Source organism: Manis pentadactyla, chromosome 9, assembly GCF_030020395.1.
Source record: "Manis pentadactyla isolate mManPen7 chromosome 9, mManPen7.hap1, whole genome shotgun sequence".
In the NCBI taxonomy this organism is placed as follows: Eukaryota; Metazoa; Chordata; class Mammalia; order Pholidota; family Manidae; genus Manis; species Manis pentadactyla.
The window spans coordinates 3,664,880-3,691,718 of NC_080027.1; positions in this window are offsets into that span (position 1 = coordinate 3,664,880).

Sequence of the window (26,839 nt, forward strand, 5' to 3'; positions counted from 1 at the left end):
CAGAGGGAGTCAGTAGAAAATAGCCCCATCTAGCCACCGTGAATTCTTTTTGTTTGGTTTCAGCAGTGCTCAGGCATATATTTAGTGGTGCAGCAACTTCCTTCTCATTCCCTCTCACCTCAACAAATGAATTGCTGTAATAATATGCATCTGGGATTTAAAATCATTGCTTTTTATGATGTTCACGAATATAAAGAAGTAAGAACCACCTAAAGAGAGAAGTTTTTACCCTCAAATCAACACTTCACTCCACAACACACTCTTTGTTCCCAACTGCTCCTGTCCAGAAATAGGTGTTCCTTTATACTTGTCCCTCCACCTATCAGCAGTGATCACGCCGATGTCCCTGAAACAAGGTGTTGTGCAAAGAAAAAAGTACACTTTTCTGTCGACAGCAGGCCCAGACGAAGGATACTTGTGGTCTTCAGGGATCACTTACTCACTGAATGTGGCTAAATAAAGTCACCAAGCGAGCAGGAAGTATAAGAGGACAGAGGACAGAGATACGGGTTCAAGTCCTTTCACCTCCATTTACTTCTTTTGTAAGCACACGTGGCAGACTCTACCTGAAAGTGTATCGGTGAACACAGTGCTCTCCTTATGGCTTAGTTACCTTGCAAGATTTCTGGAAGCATAATGTAGGGAAGAGACATAGGCTATGTTGTTAACTGTTCTGAACATAAGGATAGAAGGGCAGACAAAAGGATGATTGATTCATAGATAGATAGGAAGACAGAAAACAGATGAAAGATAGATAGTTGGTACATAGATTGATAGATGATAGATATCATAGATAGATTAAAGGAAGATAGATATTTAGATAGAAAGATACACAGATACGTAAATACTTGCATACATAGATACATAGATAGACAGACAGTCCGTTAGATAGATAGATACAGATACATATCGATTGACACAAAGCTATTGTTCATATCCAGGAGTTGAATGGTGCATAACATAGTTAAAGTACAAACAAAAAGGAAGAATGAAATCCAGTTTAAAAAGTGCAGTAAACAGCCTTAAGAAGAAAACATATACTACTATTTGCAATAACGTGGATGGAGCTAGACGGTAGTATGTTCATAGAAATAGGCCAGGCGGAGAAAGACAAGTACCAAATGATTTCATTCATGTGTGGAGTATAACAACAAAGAAAAACTGAAGGAAAAAAACAACAGCAGACTCACTGAATCTTGGAGTTGTCTAAAAGTTACCAAATGGAAAAGGACTGGGCAGGGTGAGTCTGAAGGGATGGACAAGTGTGGGGAGAAAGAATGGGGCCATTAGGATTAGCACGTATAATGCATGGGGTCGGGTGTGCATGGGGAGTACTGTACAACACAGAGAAGACTAGTAGAGTTCATATAGCTTCTTACTACTCACTGATGGACAGCGACTGTTACGGGGTCTGTGGGGGGGACATGGTGAAGAGGTCTGCAGCATCCAACTACGCTGATCGAAAGCGACTGAAGACGTTTTTCGGGGGAACTTGGTGAAGGGGGGAACATAGTAAACATAATGTTCTTCACGTGATTGTAATATAATGATAAAAAAAATTCTTTTAGCGCAATATGTGCACAGCTCTGAATCAACAGAATAAAAGGTCAGGCACTGAGTGCTGCAAACAAAAGATACAGGGTTAAAAGAAGGGATGAAAACTCAAGGCACCTACGTGCTTACTTACAGGAGACTCACTTTAGATCCAAGGACACAGGCAAACTACAAGCCGAAGGTGAGTGGACAAGTACCATACACGAGTGAAACTGAAAAACAAACAATCAAACAAATGGATTCTGTTTGAGACCCCAGAGACAGTCAGCAGAAAATAGCCCTATCTGGCCACCGTGAATTCTTTTTGTTTGGCTTCAGCAGTTACCATCCATAGATTTAGTGGTGCAGTAACATACTTCTCATTTTCTCTCACCTCAACAACTGAGTTGCTGTAATAATAAGCATCTGGGCCTTTGAAATCAGTGGGTTTTATGATGTTCACGAATGTTAAGATCTAATAACCACTAAAAGAGGGTTATTTGGACACTCAAATAAACACGTCTCTCCACAATACACTCTTACGTCCCTACTGCTCCTGTCTAGTAATTGGTGTTCCTTTTTATTTGACCCTCCGTCCTATCGGCGTTGATCACGCTGATGTCCTTCAAACATGGTGGTGAGCAAAGCAACAAGTTTACTTTTCTGTCGACAACAGGCCCAGAGGAATGATTCTCGTGGTCTTTAGGGAGCACTTAGTCAATGAATGTGGCTAAATACAGACCGCAAGTTAGAAGGAGATGAAAGAGAACAGAGGATAGAGAAATGGGTTCAAGTCCTGGCAAAACCATTTCCTGGTTCTGTTGGTACACGCGGTAGACTCGACCTGCAAGTGTCTCAGTGAACCCAGTTCTCTCTCTACAGCCTAGATAATTTGCAGGATTTATGGAGGCATAGTGTAGGAAAGTGATATAGGATATATGGTTAACTGTTCTGTACACAAGGACAGATGATCAGACAAAAAGATGATTGATTGATTGATTGATTGATAAATAGATAGACAGATAGATAGATAGGTATAAGTACATATCGATTAACACAAATCTACTGCTCATAACCAGGAGAGCAATGGTGAAAGCACATAGCGAAAGTACAAAGAAAAAAGAACAATGAAATCCAGTTTAAAAAGTACTGTAAGCAGCCATAAGAAGAAAACAAATCCTATCTTTTGCAATAATGTGGATGGAGCTAGATTGTATTATGCTCAGTCAAATAGGTCAGGCGTGGAAAGACATGTACCAAATGATTTCCCTCATGTGTGGAGTTTGATAACAAAGAAAAACTGAAGGAAAAACAGCAGCAGAGTCACAGATCCCGAGAGTGGACTGAGAGTTAGCAAAGGGAAAGTGTCTGGGCAGGGTAGGTGGGAAGGGTGTAATAAGGGCGGTGAGAAATAAAGGGGACATTAGGCTTAGCAAGTATAATGTGTGGGGTGTGGGGTGCATGGGGAGGGCTGTAGAACATAGAGAAGACAGGTAGACAGTAAGATTCTAGAGCATCTTACTACACTGCCGGACACCAACTGTAACAGGGTGTGTGTGTGCTGAAATGGTGAAGGTGTCTACAGCATCCAACTACTCTGATGGACAGCGACTGTGACGGGGATTTTGGGGGGGACTTGATGTACTTGCTGAACATAATGTTCTTCAGGTGATTGTAGATTAATGATCAGGAAAAATGTTTTTAAGTGCAATAAGGACACAGCTCTAAATTGTCAGAATAATTGGACAGGCTTTGAGTACTCCAATCAAAAGACACAGGGATAAAAGAAGGTATGATAACTCAAGACCACCTACGTGCTCCCTTACAGGAGACTCACTTGAGATCCAAGAACAAAGACAAACTATAAGTTGAGGGGGTGGGGACAGGTTCCCAAGACAAGTGAAACAGAAAAACGAAAAAAAAAAAGATATGCTGATGGGTTTAAAGATGGCGGCTCATGTGAGAGGGGTGCAGAAACCTCCTACAAAACCGAAAGCACATACATACGTATTGTATGGAAATAGAACAACTACACCAAATCCTGGAAGAGCAGCATTGAAGAACGCTGCTGTGGCAGGCTGGCACCTCAAGGAGAAGTGTGACGTATAGCCCTGGAGATGTGCTCTAGGAGCACGAACCTACCGTGCACTTGCTGCCTTCTGGAGTATCGGTGGGGTTGGAAAGCAAAGAAAGGTGGAAGACTTCGAGAGACTTGAGATTCCAGCCTCTTGTGGGACAAACCAGGTATCCACATCCGGCCGGTGTGGGAAAAAGAAAGGCAGACAGCCTGAGAGACTTCCTAACAGCGAGAGAACTGCTAAAGGGGCAAGGCTCTCACAGGGCATGCCGCTCAGGAGAAAGGACAGGTGTGCCAAACTGCCCAGGTGCACTCTGCTCGGCAGGCGGGGGAGCTTTCAGGAGCTCCGGCGCTCCATTAACCTGTCTTGCCTCGCAGCTCCGAGGCCCCTTACCGTGCTGTGACTAGTACATGGCGTGCTTCCCCGCTGGCACTAGCCTGCAAAATGGCCGACCGCACCTGCATCAGCTTCTCCCTGCATGCTCTGCAAACTAGCCCTGGCAGTGGAGACAGGCTCTGCGGCCGGGAAGCAGGAAAGAGCTCTTTAGTCCAGGAGGGGGTGGGCACCGACACCGCTCCCCTGGGACCCCTGCCATCCCCACAAGGGCTGAGCATCTCCAGACATTAAAACTTCTGGGAGGTAGAGGGCGCCACCTACAAATATGATCCTTCAAAGGAACCTGGTAACTGGACTCAACTCAATTTTCCTGAGAAAGAGATCATGCTCAGGGAGCTACAGAAAATAAAATTGTCACTGTCTCTCGAGCGCAATTCTCTCTCTCTCTCTCACTCCTGGGCGCTCTGCTGAGGCCCTGTTCCGAGAGGGGTGCTGCGACAGCCCATTAGGAATGGCACAGCTCTCTGGTCCACCATGGCCGGTGCCAGGACAGTCCCACAAAGGCTCTGACTGAAGTGCAAATGGAGGACGCCGCACTTCTAACGCCGCAGGAAAGACAACATTGCCGCATGCAAGCCTTCACATCAATGGCTAGAGGCTACGAGGCTGCACCGATACGAGGTGACGTCAACACCCCAGGCTTCATCTCCTTGGCATTCTTTTTTTCCCTATGACCCTTGAAAGCAGCACATGGAAAGATGCATCCTACCAGTCTCCACAAAACTTCATGACTTAGTTTTACGCTAGATGTTCCTGCATCACAGCTTCTCCTCTTTGTTCCTGTTTTCTTGGTTGGATGGTGATCTGGAAAAAAAAATTAGTCAGATTTGGAATGAAGTGGTAGGGGGTTTAGAAAGATTCTGTTTGACCAACATAAGTAGAACCAAAAGACATCCATCAGTACGGGAGAATATATTCACTGATGACATACTTGATAAGGTGTTGTCATCCAAAACATGTATCAAGAGCTCACGAACCTCAACACACAAAAAGCAAATGAATACAATTACAAAATGGGCAGTGGATCTTAACAGACACTTCTCCACAGAAGCAATTTTAGGTGGCTGACAGGCACATGAAAAGACGCTCCACATCGATAACCATCAGAGAAAAGCACATTAAAACCACAATGTCGTATCACCTCACACCAGTTAGGATGGCCAGCACCCGAAAGACAGACAACAACAGATGTTGGGAACGGTGTGGAGAAAGGGGAACCCTCCTACACTGCTGGTGGGAATGTCAGTCAGCACAACCATTGTGGAAAGCAGTATGGAGGTTCCCCAAAAAACCAAATAACAGAAATACCATTTGTCGCAGGAATTCGTCTCCTAGGAATTTACCCTAAGAGAGCAGGAGCCCAGTTTGAAAGGGTCACGTGAACCCCTATATTGATCGCAGCACTATTTACAATACCCAAGAAATGGAAGCAACCTAAGTGTCCATCAGGAGATGAATGGATAAAGAAGAGGTGGTACGTACACGCTATGGAATATTAGTAAGCCATAAGAAGAAAGCAAATCCTACCACCATTTGCAACAACAAGGAAGGAGCTAGAGGGTGTTATGCTCAGTGAAATAAGCCCAGTGGGGAAAGACAAGTATCCAAGGATTTCACTCCTCTGTGCGGTATGAGAACAAAGCAAAATCGGAAAGGAACAAAACAGGAGCAGACTCACAAAACCCAAGAATAGACTTGCAGTTTCCAAAGGGAAAGGTACCTGGGAGAATGGGTGCGAAGATAGGGATATGGGGGTAAAAGGGGCATTATGATCTGCACAAATAATGTAGGGTGTGGATGCCCACGGGTGTTGCAGTATAACACACACAAGACACATAGTGATTCTATAGCATCTTACTACATTGATGGACAGCTACTATAATGGTTTGCGGACTTGATAATGGAGGGGAGGGGGGCAGAGGATGAGTCTAGTAACCATAATGTTGCTCATGTAATTGTACATTACTGACACCAAAAAAAAAAGAGATTCTGTTTGACTGCCCAGATAGACAGTAGGAAATAGCCCTTCCCGCCACAATGGATGCTTTCTCTTAGGTATTGGCAGTGCACAGTCATAGATTCAGTGGTATAGCAAGGCCCTTCTCATTTTTTCTCACCTCAACAACTGACTTGCTGTAATAATATGCATCTGAGATTTTGAAATCAGTGGATATTATGATGTTTACGAATGTAAAGTAGCAATAACCAGATACCAAAGTAAGTTTGGAAGCTCAAACGAACACGTCACTCCACAACACACTCTTTGCTCCCAACTGCTCCCGTCTAGAACTCCGTGTTCCTTTTCACCTGTCCCTCCTCCTATCAGCGGCGATGCCAATATCCCTCAAACATTGTGGTGAGCAAAGCACCAAGTTTACTCTTCTGTCTACAACAGGCTTGTGGTACAGGTCCTCTCAGAGGAAAAGCAGTAGCAGCGGGAGAAACCCCAAAGACGTAGAAATAAAAGATGGTACAGTACAATGAAAACTGACATAAGGGACTTCTGAGACCCATACTTAATTCCTTCAGAGACAAGAAAGCAGCTGCCCACATGCAACAATACTAAACCAGTACGGAGAAAGCACAGGCAGAGAACAATAAGAGATCTGGAATCTTACCCCACTGGGCCAGAGAAAGGACTCATCCTAGCAGCATCAGCAGCAGCAGCACCTGTTGCCTGCCACACATGCTCTGCGCTCATCGCCGTTAAAGATAAGGTTGTGGGTTCGGTTCGCCTTGCCTCTCCCTAAGCACTTGGAGGCATACACAGCGGGGACTGAGGGGTCGTCGGTGGCTTCTCGCCCGCATTTATGTTCCGCACTGTTTGGAAAATAACGAAAGTCGGTGGAGGAGCGAGCGGCAGCAGGTACCACTGAACGGGCAGCTGAGCTTTGAAGCCAAGTCCAGTCATTCTCTGTCACCACTGTTCAACAGATACTATGACCTGAAGAGTGATTTGCACGAGCTGACACACTCACATTTGATAAGGGAGGTTCTCACCAAGTACGGAGAAGGGAGAGGAAGGCATGTCTAAGTCAGAGTGCACGGGAAGCCTCCGTGAGGAGGTGACTAGAGAGGTGGGTCTTCAACGATCCATGTTCTTCTGCTGGGGTGAAAATTCTTAAAAACCAGAGGCAAGAGGTGGGAAACCCCATAGGAAATAGTTCAGAGACGAAAAGGCACGAGACAGGATCTTTTCAAGGAGCAGGGAGCTTGTCTCATAGGGATGGAGATGTAGACAAAGTGAAGGCCACACCGTGAGTTGGGGCTGGAGAATTTCACATTTTATTCTGTAACAATGTCAGTGCTTCCACAGTGAAGCAGTGAGCAAGCAGGGCCTAGGTCCACCAGGAAAGGCCTGAGAAACTAGAAACAGAGTTACTGACACGGGACACGAGCTTCACAGGTTATAACATAAAGGATGAACAGTCAGGATTGGGAAAGGAAAGGCTGACTGCTGAGAGGAGGCGAGGTTGCCCCCAAGCTTCCAGCCTGGATGACGGGGAAGAACGGTGATGCCATCGAGAACAAGAGTCTAAAGGAGAAGCATTTTAAAAATAAAAAGTGTTTCCCAGTTTACTGTGTTGTGTTATTCATGTACGAGACACAGGCCCCCAAAACTAGATCAGAGAGAAAACCTGGGCGGCCGTGTCCAGTCACAATGCGGGATGTGGCTATGCTGAGTCCAGGTGGTCCCCGACCTATGCTTTCTGTGAGAAGCAAAGAACGAACATGCCCTCTGGCTAGAAAGGCATGTCATGGGGTATGCGCCCTCCTCAGAAGTCAGCCGCCTGGCTGGCCATGGCCGAGAAGGCATGCCTGGCTCCAGGTTTCCCAGAGAAGATGGGAGGGCCCGGGAAAGGTTGGGATGTGCCCCGGGCCACCTCTGGGTGGCTCCGCGCCATGCCGTGGGCAGGAACTGTCCTCCGGCAGCGTGGGGGTGGGGGAGCAAAGTACTTGCCACCTGCCGCACCCCGGGTGATAAGCCCATGCAGAACCGGCAACCGGGTGGGCTGAGCTATGATAGACGCGGGCACCGCAGCCCTTGATGGTCCGTATGGTGGCCTCGTTTGTCCGAACACCTGCACAGCCCTCATAGGGAAGTCCCGGAGGCTAGGGATTCTACTGGGGTTGGCCTTTTGCCCCACCGTGGCCTTTGCCAGGGTCTCCGCTGGGCAGCGCTGGTGTGCTTAAGGCAGTGGGGGCTCGGTGATGCGGCCCCTAGGTGACATCACAGCATCCCTGGTCAATTTGTGATGTGTCCGCTGGCTGACATACATACCAGGCTGGCCCTTGCTGGGCAGCTCAACCCGTGGTTGGCCTGAGAAGGAGTTAGTGGCAAAGGAGACCCTCTCCCTAGCTTCAGACCCATTTCTCAGATCGTTTGGCACACACCACAACACATTTATCCATGTGGACAGTTTCCTCCTTACTAAGGATCGTGCCCCACTCCACCCGCCACCTCCCCAGCCCCAACTACATCGCCCGCCAGTCTTTCCTGTCCCCGGGACACAGCCCCCTATCCCTCCTGCCTGGGAGCACCCTGCCCCTGCCTGCTCCCCTGGACACAGGCTGTTCCACCTGGCTCCTCTGCCTTTAGCGGCTGGCTTTATACACTTTTCCCTGCAGAGTTCCCACTTACACGGGGAACCTCCTAGGCTCTGGACCATCCTAGGCTCCCAGCAGATGGCTGGAGAGAGACCACCCAGACGAGCTCCTCTTCTTCAGTGCACACGGGCACCACTACCAGCCACCTCGAAATGTCCTGCCTCTGCAAAACCGACATCCAGGGTCAGCCAACAGACAAGGCCTTGGTCAGCACAAGCGCTGATCCGATGACCTGTTCTGACGCTCGGGACGAGCCGATGGACACGACGCCACCAAAGCTCGCCATCATCTTCTGGTCTCCACCGGCCCCACATGATGCCGTGGGCAGCACCACCGCCAGCCTCCTGTGCACCTCAGAAAACCACTGCACGGGCAGTCGTTGTCTGGTCTTCCCTGGCCCCATACGATGCCGTGGGAGGCACAGACGACGGCATCGGCCCTAACTGCAAGGCGGACGATGACCTGAAGGGCCCACCACCACCTCAGGGTAAGGCACGTACAACTGCCCCCTGGCCACAGAGAAGTCCGTGTCCTGCACAGGCGCCAGCCTGAATGCTTATGCTCAAGACGAGCCGATGGACACGCACCACCCTCAATGGCTGTTATCTTCCATTTGCCCCCAGCCCTCCACGAGGCTGTGGGCAGCTCCACCTTCGGTCCGAGGGCCGGCAATGACACTCAAGATGAGCCCATGGACACGACACCTTCCTCGATGGCCATCATCTTCCGGTGGACCCTGGCCCCACACGGGGCCATGCACAGCACAACTGCTGGCCTCCTGTGCACCTCAGACAACCACCGCGCAGGCGGTCGTCGTCTGATCTCCCCTGGCCCCTTACGATGCAGTGGGAGGCACAGGCGACGGCCTCGGCCCTACCCGTAAGTCAGCCTTGGAACCGATGGGCACTCCACCACCCTAGGGAAAGGCACCTACACCTGCCCTCCGGCGCCAGACAAGGCACAGGACAGCCCAAGCGCTGGCCCAAAGGCTGACGCTGACGCTCAAGACGAGCCGATGTGACACGACACACCCCTCTATGGCCATCATCTTCCGGTCAACCCCAGCCCCACACGAGGCCGTGGGAAGCAGCACCGCCTGCCTCCTGCACACCTCAGCCACCCAATGTGTGGGAAGTCATCCTCCGGATTACCCTGGACCCACACGATGCCGTGGGAGGCATAGGCGACGGCCTAGGACCTACCTGCAAGTCGGACGATGACTTGATGGGCACGCCCCGCCCTCGGGAAACGCACCTACTAGCATCCCAGGGCCCAACACGAGGTCAAGGTCAGCACCATCGCTGTCCTCATGCACACCTCAGAAACCCACCATGTGGCTGATCATCGTCCTATCTCCCCTGGCCACACAATGCCGTGGGAGGCACAGATGACGGCCTCGGACCTACACGCAAGTCAGACTAGGGCCTGATGTTCATGCCACCGCCATCGGGAAAGGCACCTATTCATCTCCCCGGGCCCCATTACATGCAGTGGGCATCACAAGCACCGGCCCAAAGGCTCACTCTGACTCTCAGGATGAGCCAATCTACACGACAAAACCGGCGCTAGTTGTCATCTTCCGGTCCCCAGCAGGATGCACAACAAGCCGTGGGCATCACCACCACTGGCCTCCTGTGCATCACAGATACCCACCGCACAGGCGGTCAACGTCTGGTCTCCCATGGACCCACAAGATGCCGTGGGAGGCACAGCGACGGCCTCGGCCCTACCCCCAAGTCGGACGATGACCAGATGGGCATGCACAAACCTTGGGAATGGCACCTACAAATGACGCCCGGCCCCAGACAAGGACATGGGCAGTACAAGAGCCGGCCTTAAGGCCGACGCTGATGCTCAATACACATCAATGGAAATAACGCCACCCTTTCTATCTGTGAATTTGCAGTCTCCCCAGGCCCCACACGAGGAGATGGGCAGCACCACCACCGGCCTCCTGTGCACCTCAGACAACCACCGTATAGGCAGTGATTGTCTGTTCTCCCCTGGTCCCATATGATGCTGCAGGAGGCACAGCCAATGGCCTCGGCCCTACACCTAACTTGGCCTCTGACCCGGTGGACAGCCCACAGCCCTTGCCAACGGCACCTACAGGTCTCTCCCAGCTCCAGACAAGGCCTATGTCCACGTATCCATTTAACAAAATCTTTCCCACAATATGTGTGTATATTATATATTCACACTACATCCTGCTCTTGCTAGTATGCCTCTGCTCTGTTTACTCTTTGACTCGGCGACAGAGGAAGAACACACATACATGAGTGATAATGTTCTAAGCCACACTTAACTATGCAACGTGTTCCATGCCCCAGTGACTGGGATGTGGAAGTAGCCGCGTTTTATGACTGCATGCTCACTGTGAGGTCTGCGCGCTGAGTGATTAATGGATGACAACCCAGGGGGAGGCAAATCCAGAGGAAGGAGACCGGGTTAGCATTTGTGGCTGCTTCCCTCTCCTCTCCCACTGTTCTGAGCTCACTGGAGGCTAGGGAATCCCTGCTGTGACACAGGAAAACACTCATCATATTGGTTTTTAAACATGTTTATTTCTGCACGTGTGTGCCTTGTGTGACTTAAGACTCTGGCTGATCATCCTCACACATTCCCACTTCCTCACGAGAGAACGGATTTGGCATTAAGTTCCTCGATTCTGAAGGAAGGACAGAAGGAAGTGCTTCTGCCTGCTGTGTGACTAGTGAAATTTAAGCTTACTTAGAATTTATCAAGTAGCTTAGTAATATCAGAAAAGGTCCTCTTTAATGACTGCCTGGCTTGACTCTAACCTAAACTGCTAACATGTCAAACCATGTTGAGTTACAACTGTGCCCACTTCTTGCTGACCCTAGAGCCTGCACGGTGTCCAGCAGAATTAATACATGCAGAATTCATAACCTGTGGAGACCACGTTCTAGTTGGAGGGTAGGAAAGAGGCAATGAACATCTGTAAGTTTTCTGGTAACTTAGCCATTAACAAACACTATGGAGAATAAAAAGCAGGATATGGAGGACTGAGATTATAGGCAGAGAAAAGCAGGGATTTCAAAATAAACAGTGGACAGGGTAAGCCTCACCAGGGAGGTGGGACTTGAAGAGTCTAGCAGGAGCTGAGAGAACCAGGTATCTGAAGGAAAAGCATTCCATGCAGTGGGATAAATTACTGATAAAGCCAAGAGGAAGGATGCTTGTGGTCTTCAGGGAGCAGCCAGTCAACAAATGTGGCTAGAATACTGTCAGTAAGAAGGGCAAAGAGGACAGGGGAGAGAGATATGGTTTGAAGTCCCCACACCACCATTTACAAGTTTTGTAGTCACACGCTGTTGACTCGATGTGCAAATGTCTCAGTGTACCTGGTGCTGTCTGTCTCTAGGACCTAGTTACCTTGCAGGCTTTTGGAAACATAAGTAGGGAAATGACATATAAGCCATCATGTGAACTGTTCTGTTTATAAGGATAGATGGGTAGAGAAAAAGATGATGAAAGGAGAGATAGACAGATAAATTGATGACAGATTAGACAGGATAGATGATAGGTATGGATAGATAGAATAGATAGGTGATAGGTAGGTAGATGATTGATAGATAGATAGATAGATAGACAGACAGACAGACAGACAGATAGATAGATAGATAGATAGATAGATAGATAGATAGATAGATAGACAGACAGACAGACAGACAGATAGATAGATAGACAGACAGACAGACAGACAGACAGACAGACAGACAGACAGACAGACAGATAGACAGATAGATAGATAGATAGATAGATAGATAGATAGATAGATAGATAGATAGATAGATAGATAGATAGATAGATAGATAGAAAAACAGATAGATAGACAGATCGATAGATAGATAGCCATGTTAGATAGCAGTGCTGTTAACTGTTTGTAAGTCTGGGGGCACTGATGGGAGAAGTGAGCACATTGGACACTGATGATGTGCAAAGTCTCCAGCTGCTGCCCAGTCCCACATTGGACACTGATGATGTGCCAAAGTTCTTGGCTGGTGCCCCCTCCCAACCTGAAAAATGTGCCTTGGGCAAGCCAATCCTCGCACTGCTGTAAATCTAAGCTCTGCCTCCCCCTACCTTCTTTAAAATCTTGCTGCCTGTCCACTTAGTGTGAATTCCCCAGCCTCCATTTCTGTAGACTGGGGAAATTTTGCCGTGTATTTACATTCAAATAAATTACCGGGCCCTTTGTTGCCTCTCTTCACCTGCTTATTTCAGCTAGAATTTATTTTACACTGTTCTGTACATAAGGATAAATGTGAAGACAAAAAGATGATGACAGACAGATGACAGGTGATAGGTGATAGATGAGAAATAGATACATTAGATAGATGAAAGATATTCATAGATTAGATGAATAGATTGACAGTGATGATAGATAAGAAATATATAGATGACAGATGATAGACAAGATAGGATAAATGACATAGGTAGTTTAGATTAGACAGATAGATGATAGATATTGATAGATTTCATAAACAATAGATAGATGACAGGTACAAAGTTTTGGAATGAATTTTTGGGCCCTCTCCTCACCATCTTCCGCTCCTCCTAAACCCCCGCCGACACCACACACACACATACACACACACACACACACAAACACACACACACACAAGTTCATGTTTGAAATGAGTCAGGGTTGAAGCCCTAAACCCACTGTCATGGTATTGAGAGGTGGAGCCATTGGAGGTAATTAGGTTTGGAAGATATCATGAGGGTGTGGGTGGAGCTGAAATTATGCAATCAGTGCTATTAAGAGGAACAGAGGAGAGAGCTTTCTCCTTCGGCCCAGTGAGTACAGAGCATGGATGTGGCCATATGCAAGCCAGAGGAAGGGACCTCACCAGGAACTAAACATGCCTTGGTCTTGGACTTCTGGTTCCAGAATGGTGAGAAATCAGTGTCCATGGATTAAGACCCAACTCAATGACACTCTGGTTATGAGCTTCAATACACTAACACAGATATATAGGTAAACAGAGATGCACTTAGATGATGGATGGAGAGAGTCTATGCATAGATATCGGTGCTTAGGTGAATGCGTAGGTATCTCTGTCCAACCACCTCTGCAGTTTGAAGTCTGCTCCCTATGGGGGGAACACTAGGAACACAAATTATGCACGTTTCTTTTTTAAAGTGTGGGCTGCAGTTTCCGATAACTAGGGTCTCCGATAACTCTCAGCCATGTGTGTGTGTGTGTGTGCACGTGCACATGTGCATGTGCGTGTGTCCACCACTGCCCCTATCGGTCTACAATCACAGGAGATGCAAAAGTAACAAGGAAACGCAGGATAGGGCAAACATCTTGCAAAATATGACCAGAAAGAGAAAAATTTTCCACTAGCCTCTGGGTATATCTTTGACAAGTGTTTCTAGGCATTTTTAGGAAGATCTTGCTGGAAATGTTGCTGGAAACACTCTGAAAAATCAAGTTATTTAAGGTAATAAGCCAGGACAGGAGAGCAGCAAAGAGCACCCACGGTGTGTCTCCTACGTATCAGGCCAAGGTGTACAGACTTTAATTCCACTACACCACTTCATCTCACCATGGCTGACGTGGGATGACCTTATGCAACACCTTCATCTGTGAGTAAAAAGTTACTTCAGAAACACCTCCCTTAAGAGAAAATAAATAAGTGTGGGGACATAAACATTCCTAGAATTCCTGCCATCATCACGGAACACTTTATGCAAAGTGCCCTTTTCATACGAACGGAAACATAGCTCTCAACACTACTATCCCATTTCAGATAGACCTCACTCACATCTAAATGCCTAAGTGCACTGAAACTCCACCTACACCTTGACAGCAGAGGGGAGTAGTTTCCCCACAAGCTAGCTGGCCTGCCACCTCAGCAAGCCCATGGGCCACCAGCCCACAGGTACCCTGCATGTCACCAAAATGCAGTTCCCTTAACCAGTGACTACAGGAATGATCTCTGGAGATGGGCCACCAAGAAGATACGCCGAGGTGACATTGGTGCACAGGCAAAAAGTCCTACTACTGGGCATGCACCTGCCTCGGACCCCGCAGGAATCCCAGGTTTCTCCCTGTGTGGGGCCTCTGATATGCCCGGAAGCTCATGCAGCCACCACAGCACTAACGGCCCAGGGGCAGAACAGCCGGAGGCCCTTTCCCACACAGGATCAAGAGCCCAGAATGCCAACCACACCATTCACACCCAGCAGACACGTGCCACCTATGCAAGAGAAGTTCCCACCCAAGGACACTTCTCCCAAGATCCAAAAACACAGCTAACTCACATAAACAAACACAAGAACTTAGACTCAGAAAGACACAGATGAATCAAAGTGCACCTAGTGACATAATGTTGACAAACGTGAGAAAACAGATACATAGACAGACAGATGATTGATACATAGATTGGACTGATATACATACATATAGATGATAGATTAATTAGATAAATACACAGATGATATTAGATAGATGATAGATCATAGATAGATAGAAGACAGAGAGATAGATAGGTAAATACATTATATAGAGAGATAAAGATATAGGTAGGTAGGTAGGTAGGAAAGCATCATACTAAACAAAGCTATATTTCACTCAAGACCATCTACGTGCTCCCTTACAGGAGACTCACTTGAGATCCAAAGACAAAGACATACTACAAGCCAAAGGGGCGGTGACAGGTACCCTACACAAGTGAAGCTGAAAAACAAACAAAGAAACAAATGGATTCTGTTTGAGTTCACAGAGATGGTCAGTAGAAAATAGCGCTATCTAGCCACCAAGAATTCTTTTTGTTTGGTTTCAGCAGTGCCCAGGCATAGATTTAGTGAGGAAGCAACTTTCTTCTCATTTTCTCTCACCTCAACAAATGAATTGGTGTAGTAATATGCGTCTGGGCTTTTGAAATCAGTGGGTTTTATGATGTTCACGAATGTAAAGTTGTAATAACCAGATAAAGAGGGAAGTTTGGGCACTCAAATATACACGTCACTCCACAATACACTCTTTGTTCCCAACTTCTCCTGTCTAGAAATAGGTGTTCCTTTTTATTTGTCCCTCCTATCAGCAGTGATCACACCAATGTCCCTCAAACATGGGGGTGAGCAGACCACCATGTATACTTTTCTGTCTACAACAGGCCCAGAGGAAGGATACTTGTGGTCTTCATGGAGCACTTAGTCAGTGAATGTGGCTAAATACAGTCACCAAGCGAGTAGAAAGTATAAGAGGACAGAGAACAGATATACGGGTTCAAGTCCCTGCACCTCCATTTACTGGTTTTATAAGCACATGCAGCTGACTCGACCTGGAAGTGTCCAGTGAACGCAGTGCTCTCCGTACAGCCTAGATACCTTGGAAGATTTCTGGAAGCATAATGTAGGGAAGTGACACAGGCAATGTTGTTAACTGTTCTGTACCTAAGAATAGATGGGCGGACAAAAAGATGATTGATTCATAGATAGATAGATAGATAGATGACAAATGATAGATAGATAGGTACATAGATTGATAGATGATAGACATCATAGATAAATCATAGGAAGATAGATAGACAGATAGATAGATGGATAGATAGATAGACAGACAGATAGATAGATACAGATACATATTGATTAACAGAAAGCTATTGCTCATAAAAAGGAGATCAATGGTGAAAGCACATAGCAAAACTACAAACAAAAAGGAAGAATGAAGTCCAGTTTAAAAAGTGAACTAAGCTTCCATAAGAAGGAAACAAATCCTACCATTTGCAATGACGTGCATTTAGCTAGACGGTAGTATGCTCCGTGAAATATGGCAAGCGGACAAAGACAAGTAGCAAATGATTTCACTCATGTGTAGAGTATAACAACAAAAAACACTGAAGGAAAAAAACAGCAGCAGACTCACAGAACCCGAAAGTGAACTAACAGTTAACAAAGGGAAAGGGTCTAGGCAGGGTGGGTGGGAAGGGAGGGATAAGGGCGGGGAGAAAGAAAGTGGACAACTGGATTAGCATGTATAATGCGTGGGGTCGGGGGGGCATAAGGAGGGCTGTACAACACAGAGAAGACAAGTAGAGATTCGAAAGCATCTTACTACACGCTGATAGCGACTGTAACGTGGTGTGTGTGGGGGTTCATGGTGAAGGGGTCTCCAGCATCCAACTCTGCTGATTGAAATCAACTGTAAGAGGTTTTTTGGGGGGACTTGGTGAATAGGGGAGCCTAGTAAACATAATGTTCTTCACGTCATTGTAGATTAATGATAACTAAAAAATTTTTTTAAGTGCAATAAGGGCAATGCTGTAATTCATCAGAATAAAATAACAGGCTTTGAGTGCTCCATAAAAAAGACACAGGGTTACAAGAAGGGATGGATACTCAAGACACCTACGTGCTTCCTTACAGGAGACTCACCTGAGATCCAAGGACACAGACAAACTACAAGCCGAAGGTGTGGGTACAGGAACCCTACACAAGTGAAACTGAGAATCAATCAAACAAATGGATTCTGTTTGAGTCCCCAGACATTTTCACTAAAAAGTAGCCCTATCTGACCACCGTGAATTCTTTTTGTTTGGTTTCAGCAGTGCCCAGCCATAGATTAAGTGGTGCAGCAGTGTCCTTCTCATTTTCTCTCACCTCAACAACTGAATTGCTGTAATGATATGCATTTGGGCCTTTGAAATCAGTGAGCTTTATGATGTTTATGAATGTAAAGGAGTAATAACCAAATAAAGAGGGAAGTTCAGACACTCAAATAAACACGTCACTCCACAACTCACTCTTTGCTCTGAAATGCTCCTGTGTATAAATTGGTTTATCTTTTTATATGTCCCTCGTCCTATCACCGGTGATCATGCAGATGTCCCTCAAACATCGTGGTGAGCAAAGTACCATCTTCACTTCTCTGTTGACAACAGTCCCAGAGGAAGGATACATGTGGTCTTCAGAGAGCACTTAGTCAATGAACTTTGCTAAATACAGTCAGTAAGTGAGAAGGAGGTAAAAGATGACAGAGGACAGATATACAGGTTCAAGTCCCTGCACCACCATTTTTTGGTTTTGTAGGCACACGCTTCTGACTCGACCTGCAAGTGTCTCAGTGAACCCTGTGCTCTCCCTATGGCCTAGTTACCCTGTAAGATTTTTGGAAGCATAATGTAGGAAAGTGACATAGGCTATGTTGTTATCTCTTCTGTACACAAGGATAAATGGGGAGACAAAAAGATGATTGATTCATAGATATATAGATGGAAAGATAGATAGATGATAGATGGTGGATTGATAGACCGACAGATAGATATAGGTACATATCGATTAAGACAAAGCTGTTGCTCTTAACAAGTAGAGCAAGGGTGAAAGCACACAGTAAAACTACAAACAAAAAGAAGAATGAAATCCAGTTTAAAAAGTACAGTAAGCAGCCATAAGAAGAAAACAAATCCTACCATTTGCAATGATGTGGATCGAGCCAGAGGGTATTATGCTCAGTGAAATATGCCAGGCGGAGAAATACAAGTACCAAATGATTTCACTCATGTGTGGAGTATAACAACAAAGAAAAACTGAAGGAAAAAAACAGCAGCAGACTCACAGAACCCGAGAGTGGACTAATAGTTACCTAAGGGAAAGGGACTGGCCAGGGAGTGTGGGAAGGGTGGGATCAGGGCTTGGAGAAAGAAAGGGGGTATTAGGATTAACATGAATAATTCGTAGGGTGGGGGGGTCATGGGCAGGGCTGTACATCACAGAGAAGTCAGTAGTGATTCTACAGCATCTTACTACACCCTGATGGACAGCGACTGTAAAGGGTTTTAAGGGCGGGAATTGATGTACTTGGTGATCTTAATGTTCTTTATGTGATTGTAGGTTCATGATAACAAAAAATAATTTTTAAGTGCAATAAGGTCACAGCTCTCAATTGTCAGAATAAAAAGACAGGCTCTGAGTGCTCCAATCAAAAGACACAGGGTTAAAAGAAGGGATGAGGACTCAAGGCCACCGACGTGCTCCCTTACAGGAGACGCACTTGAGATCCAAGGACGAAGACAAACTACAAGTTGAGGGGATGGGGACCAGTACACTAGATAAGTGAAACTGAAAAAAAAAAATGATGTGCTGATGGGATTAAATACCAAACAACGAAAAAAAAAAATTTTAATTAAAAAAAAAATGTGGCTGCTCGTTTTTCTTTATTCTCTGGTGCCAGCCTCAGGCATCTGCTCACCTTTCTTGCTGCCCTCTTTCACTAGCATTGATGTCGCTATCCCTTTATGACATCCAAAAAGCGCTAGCCAAAACAAAAAAGGAAAAAAAAATTTCTTATGTCCTCCGGGGCCCAGCCTCCGGTGCCCGCTCACTATTCTTGCTGCACTGTTTTCCTAGTATCCAGGGCCCTGCACTCTGGCCCGGATGGCTGGGGCTGGGTGTTTGGCAGTCCTGCGCTCCGTCTCCCTCCCGCTCTGCCTATTCTTCTCTCGCCAGGAGTTGGGGGGATGGGCGCTCGGCTCCCACTGGGCCGTGGCTTGTTTCTTACCACCTTCGTGAAGTGCTAGGTTCTCTCTGGTGCGGATGTGCTCAGAATATTGTCCTGTGTCCTGTTGTCTTTATTCTAGGAGGTGTTGTCTTTGTTATATTTTCATTGATATATGTGGTTTTGGGAGGGGATTTCCACTGCTCTACTCATGTCACCATCTTCCGCCCCTCTCCAATGTGCCATGCTTTAGATTAACCTCATGCTAGTAACATAATTTGAGTAAATCCGATTTCTACTCTATTAACTACAGGTTTTAAAGAATTGTGTAAAAAAAATACTTTCTGACATTCAAAAGTTTTTGAGTGTCCAGATGAATCTGAAATAAGAGGTTAAATTGTTTTCTTTGTCACATTTATGCAGAGTAGGGGAGTGATAATCTAAAATCTAGGATTTATTAATAGTTAATACCTCTTTTCAGAGATAATAATATACAGTATGATGTGAAATAGCTTAAAATAGAAATTTAAAAATCACATCTTTTTAAGATATACATTCTTATATTTTGTCCTGAGGCATTCCCCAATAAAAGAGGAAGATCTGTTTTCTTATATTCACTTCACTTATCAGGCATCTATTTTTAAATATATATATTAGAGTTCATACTATGGAAATTAAAAATACAGTATTTTAAAAACTCACTATTGTCTCTAGATAAACTTGCTGAATTTCTTATGGTCAAAGATAGTGTCTCTGAAGTGCTTGTAAATGCACACCTGCAAATTGCACATTCTGGACAATCAACCTCTGTAACTATAAAAACAATGATCAGGTAATATGTCTTTTGAGAAGGCACAGACACACAAAGTGTATTCAAGATAAATTTGCCCCATTTCAGATGACAACACATTTTTATTTCATTTAGGAAATGGGATGATAAATTCACTTTGTTTGTAGTGCCAACTGCCTATGAAAAGAAAATTTCTGAATTATATAGATATCAGCATAACTGACACTTTTCTTAATGGCACATTTACGAAACACTACAATTTTAAGAATAAAGCAAGCTAAACAGCTGTTTAAAAGGAAAAGAAAAAAGCTTACTTCACCTGTACTTGTTTGTGTTCCAGTGAGAACCAGTGGGAGAGACATTCATAAGCTCCTGATAAAATCTACAACTGGCAGAGCCCACAAGAGCCTTTCTTCAGGGCTCTCTAAGGAACTCACCGGTTCTACAATGGGATGGTCATGGGCTCAACAACCATCTCAGACAGAGACAGGGATGTGCTCCATTCACCCAGTGCCCCAGGAGCAGTGAGGAAGGCCCACAGCAGGCTCACTGGAAGGCTGTCCCACTTCCCATGCTCTCTTGTGACACTTCACTGATAGGATGGTAAAAGGAGCAAGAAAAGGATGAGGCCCTAGTGAACAGTGGCAACCACGGGTTCTCATTGAGCCACAGCAAACCTGGTTTCCCACAGAATTTTTAAAGACATTCTTTCTAAGACTATGAGTTGCTGCAGCTGTGGAAAATGACCACAGGCTCCTTCTAAAAATGTCTGTTAAGCATGAGGGTAGCCTCTGGGCAGTTTCCTCATTTAGTGGATAAGGACCATTAATGCTATACTCCATTTTATGGAATCTGAGTATAGAAGGAAAGCACAGTTGGCAGTTCTAATCCTGGTAGGATATGTGCGATGCAGTTGTCTGAAACAGCTTCATTCAGCAATTTTTATGCCAAATACAAAAAAAAAGAATATGCTGCTGAGGATTTTAAATTCCCAATTCAAACATTACTGGTACAAGATGGAAGAGCAAGCAGGTGTGTCTACAAGCACCAACTGAAATTGCATGGGAAAAGTTTTCTTGTGCTCTAAAGGAAAAGAAAACAGTAATAAAATTTTAAGAAATATCAGAGGAGTAAGTGGAAAGAACAAAATCAATTAAGAAAGATAATCTCTTGGCTATTGACATTTATGTCCTTCTTAAACCACAGTAATTTAGTAAAATAGGATTATTTGCCCTCCTCTCACTGCTCACACAACTGAACAGCTCTGTAGAGAACAGTATTTACCTGTCTAAAACAATACAAATATAACATGTATTGAATTTTTACGTTATAATAGTTATTAGTTACAGAAGAGAATGAGACTTAAAAACTAACAATTTTCCGTGTATAAATCAAATGGGTGAGATGAGAGAAGTTCTCAGAATGCAAATTTGTCATCTTTTAAAGAAAGAAGTAAATACTGTCCAAATTGAAAATCAAGGATAATAGACACTAGTATGAGGGACAGGGTGATCATAAAACTGCAAGCAGAACCTTATAAAGAAGATACATCTTGGGGACCTGGGAGAGGTCACATGAAAATAGGGGCAGAGGAAAACTTACTCGTTACCTTTGACCCTCCTGTCAACAGGCTTTACTGGGTGAACATTGGCATTAACATGGCCCTAGTATTTTAAGCGTTCTCTTTCCTTTTCATTCTTTGCTGCATAAGGCTAAGAATGAGAGAAAAATTTTAATGGAAAGAAAATCACCAGTTTGGATTACACAAGATAAATGGCTGGAATCACAACGGGGTGGCCTTTCAATATTAACAGCACAAGGCTTGTTCTAAAGAAAGACATGCCCCAGGGCCTCATCACTGTAGAACACTGTGGCAGACATCAAAGTAAAGTGAAAATGGAAGACTAAACATTCGGACAGAAGGTAAGAGAAGTGAAGACCTCCTAGATTAGGTAAGTGATGTTTTAGACAGAATAATACTGATTTTTAAATTCAGATCAAATTTCCTAAGTAAATGTTAACTGCAGGATATGCGAGCTTCTAATTGAGGCAATTTCACAAACAGGTTTCATCATAAAAACCAGAAGGTTCAGTAAGCTTGCTTTGGAGACACTTGGCTCTGACTACTATTAGAACAAGTGTGAAAATGCTGGATGAGGCGAGACTCAAAAGAACTGGTTACACACACTCAGCTGAAAACACCTGTAGCTATTGACCCTTCACATAACAATTTTTGTTGAGTACATTCTGTGTTCCTAGCATCACAACAGGTGACAGACACTACAGTAAAGACACCAAAGAGCTAGCTGAGGACAAGCACAAGGCACTCAGAGCCTAGCTGTAGGCAAAGACACGAAAAAAAAAACACTCCAAGTTAATAAATGTCCTAAGAGTAATAAGGTTTTCTGGGCACGGGGGAGAGAGAAATAATGAGAGTCCTGGTCAATTAGAGGAAGATCAACAAAAAGGCCTGCTCAAATTGGGTTTTGAGACAGAAACAGTGCCGACTTATGCAGGAGGTGAAAAGACAGGATTTGGCAACCAACTGGGTAATGAGGTGACGCAAATGGGGTGGGGCTACTTGCAGGGCTTCACTCTGTAGATGTAGCCATTAACCCTATGTTAATAATGTCCTCATTTTAAAGACAGAGCAAAATCTCCTGTGAACAACAATGAAATTTGGAACTTTAGCTTCCCTTTTTGTCTCTGAAGAGTTCTATTAGCACATAACTGCTGCACCCAGTTGGGCTTCAACATAGGTCAAAATTTCTGTCCATCACTACATTCTTTTCCATTCTGCCTAAATATATGCTTAATTTTAATGAAGGAGAGTTTGGGAAGAGCCAAGACTGTGTTTCTCATGTGTGATCACTCAGGAGCCCAAGGAGGTAGCAGGAAATGTGAATGGAATGTCTACAGCAGGTGTTAGCAATGGAGGAGCCTGTGAGCAAGTGTGCTTTTGTCATTTTTAAAGGGTTAGAAACCAAAACAAAACAACCAAACAGAATATGCAGGAGAGAACTATGTGGCACACAAAGTCTAAAGTATTCACCAAATGGCCCAACTCATGATATAGGGGATTGGAGGATATACTTTGAAATAGCCCTTGCTAATGTAAAACTTCTTAAATCTTAAATTTCTTAAATTGAATATGGCATTTTAATCTTAAAAAATTCAGGGAAATCAGTCAAGGCGTCCTGCCCCACAATATATCAGTGTTTGTCTTGCTACTAAAACTTGTTATGTTTCACAATGTATTCAAAATCCTCAAGTCAAATGGATGCTCTGGGCAGAGAGCTGTCTTTATTCTGTGACTTTGGGAAGTCCTAGGCCCTGAGAAAAACAATTATGGTTTTGCCAGCAACACAGATAATAATCATCTTAACTTTTCCTAGTTTCCATTTCACCAAGTGACTATTTCTTGACCTTAAACTCATCCGGGGCCACCAACATAACCCATCATAGCCTGACAACAGTATGCCCCAAAGTACTTTTTTTTTGTTTCAGATTACTAAAACAAATAGTGAAATAGTCTAATATGAAAAAGTACTTTCTAAAATAACATTCAATTTAACAAACTCTTTGGAATAGCTTGCCAGTTGCAAACTAATATGGCTAGTAACAAACTAAATAGCCTATAGCAGAGAAATGATTACATTAACGATAATAATCCTTTAAAGGAATGACATGTATCTAAAAATAAGTTACCTGTATTTGGAAACTATTTTTGTTAGACAACAAAGGAGGGCACAAAATGGTAAATACAGAATGATCCAAAAAAAAGATGTATGGGGGGACTCAATAATATGGGTGATTGTAGTAAACACACTGTTTTTCATGTGAAACCTTCATAAGACTGTATATCAGTAATATCTTAATATTTAAAAAACACATAGACCAAATGTTTGCTGTCTTCCTTGAAAGATAAAACTGATTACTCCCACTCTTCTTTATCATTCTCATTTTTCTAATATTCTCTGCTTTCATATTCATTTTAGTGCTGGGAAAAAGAAATAATGACAAAAAGACCACTGAGTAACCAGTTCAGTTTGAAAACTTTAAATAACCGTTTCTAACAACTTCCTGTGAGACCGTTGTCTAAACAGCATTTCATATATTTATGTGTGGGTATGTGTGTGTGTGACACACATACGTATGAATAACTCTTTCTTTTGAATAATATATGTGTGAATCAGGGATTTGAAAATCTGCTAATTAAGAGTTGTTTCCTCATGCTTCAAAAGACAACCCCAAATACACTAAATATATCCCTCAGAATGATCTTCCCAAAAGTCTTACATAAACACGTCACTTGGGAACAACACAGCTTCATAAAACGTAGGAGATTTTGTGGTGCACTTCTGAGCCTCCACCAGTGGTTACAAGATGCCAATACATCTTGTCTCTATTCATGGAAAAGAAAAGGAGAAGAGATGCCACAATGAAACACTGCTGGGTAATGAGACTTTCTGCACCTCCTCAAGACCAGCTGCAACCATCTAGAGTCTACTTCAGGCTCCAATTAACAAAGTAAAATGGGGAAATGCTGTCACAGTTGACCCCAAATCATTACTTACACAAGGAAACTTTTATATAAACTTATTTGGTTACCAATATAACTAATGCTTAGGTACAAAGTTAATACTCCACAAGTATCATCTAAAATTACAAAAATTCAAAAGTTTTTAAAGCTAAATAATCTTTGAACTTGCTTTATGTAAAATGGCAAAAAAGTTATTATTCTATAAAAACAGTCTTCTTTCTCTCAACTGAGCCATCTTCTCTTTATAATCATACAAGACTTACGTGAAAAAATTCTGGAACTGTGTTTTACAATGTGAATAAACTTAACATTACTGAAACGTACAATTAAAAGCAGTTAAGATAGTAAATTCCGTAATATGTTTTTACCACAAGAAATATTTTTAATGAAACACAAAATTTAAAAAAAATTTAATGAAACCCACATCAGTTTTTCCCTGAAAAGGTAAGACAAGAAAAGAAAGGGGATCAAATATTCTCCTTTTGTGTAGAAGATGTGTGTGTTTTCATTTCTGGTGCATTCCACACATGCGAGTTCCACAGAGAAACAACAAAGTATAAAAACCTTGAACATGATTACCTGAGCTTCCTAAAGTCCGAATCAGTCACTAAAGCTCCTCAGAAAAGACTAGGTGTTGGGACACCATTTCAAGAGAGAAATCTATCTCACTGTGTGTCACCAGAAGGAAATAGCAAGATCAACCAGTCTGTGCAAATCCCGTTCTTAACTACAAACAACAGAAATGAACACTGGCAACTTAAAAGGGAAAGGAAACTGTGGCGGTACAGTAGGAGGTCTCAGAATTCACACTAAAGGCAGAGGACCAGTTTACTTAGAAGGAATTTCCATGACTGTACCCAAGAACACACCTGGCCTTAACCCAGGATCAGCCCATCACCCCTGTGCACTTACTACCACGTCCAACTGGTCCTGTGTTTCTGTACTGTTCCCTCAGTGTTCAGTTTCTGGGGTGGGAAGAACCGAATGGGCATACCAGGGAGCTTCTTTTCAGTGGAGAATTCCTCCCAATAGACAGCATATTAAAATGCTGAGGACAGAGAGAAGGCAATTTTCCACAGTGGATACCAAGGAGCTTAGTAGCCATTTATGACTGCAGGTCTAGCTCATTCCGTTTAAAATAAGTAAGTTTCCAGCGAGTTCCAGGAAACAGAATCTTCATGCTGACTGGATCCTGCCACTTGCGATGCGGTAGGTTTCCACACATTATCACCAGATAAGACTAGTCGTAGACCATCATGGGTTAAGCAAGCTGCACAAAAGCAGGTGGAATGAATGAGGCCATGGTTAGTTGCCCTCTAAGCCTTTTGCTTTTGTCTGTCAAACCTGCTTGACCTTGATGAGAGCAGACACTGCCTTCCAAACTCATGCCAGAACAGAGTAAGGACAGAGTGTACACCCCAGCATTATGGGGCTAACAATACCCAAGCAGAAAATATGCCATTTATCTGGCACAGTTTGGTCAATATGAAAGCCTCTAACCAGCTTCCAGGCTATATGAACAAACTCCCACAGATACTGTAGGGCAAAGATGCACAGAGATTTAGAAAGTCACAAAGAGGTGAAAGTAAGGACAGAGGACTTTCATAACATTACATTCTCTTTTCATTCAATACATTTCTCTACTCAAAATCCTTTGAAATTCCTCTGTTCAAAGGGCTTCTACTTCTATGATGATAGAGCAAAGATGTCTCTACCACCTTTATTTTCTTGAAAAGTCAACAGAACAAGCCTTTAGAAAAAACTGAAATCCATTTTTTAAAGTAAAAGTAGGAGACATCTAGATACCTGCACCACAACATATGCAAAATGTATGTTGAAATGGTGATGAATGTGAGACACAGAGGATGGCCAAACCTCAGTGTCTGAGGAGGCAGCATCAACATAAACAGGCTTCAGGACCACCTGTGAAGGTGGCTTGTGGGCAAAGGCAGAAACAGGAGACCATTTGAAAGCCTGTGCAAGGAGCAGTAAGACTCCAAGTCTACTCCACTTTCCCCTTTTTTGTAGAGCAACAATGTCTTAACACCGGCAGTGAAGAAAATAGGGGTGAAAACCAGGTTAGAAAGTACACATGTGCATGTCAGAGCACGAGATCCTCCAGGCCTACAGGAACTCTATCCACACAGGTCAAGAACTCCAGTATCTGGACTGATATTCCCAAAACAAGAGACTAAGGGGCCATCCTCTGGGAAAATTAACCCATCTACTCAAAAGACTTACAGATAAACTATCAGTATCTGCAGTGAGAATGCCACCTGGGGACCCAGTCACCCTACAAAGTCTGGCAGAAAACAAGCCCACAGACATATAGGCGCAGGTGCCACAAATGGGCACACTCCATTTCTTGATAGATCTCCAGTGCCTCACCTCTTAAATAAGCGAAAGAGAAGGATCACCAG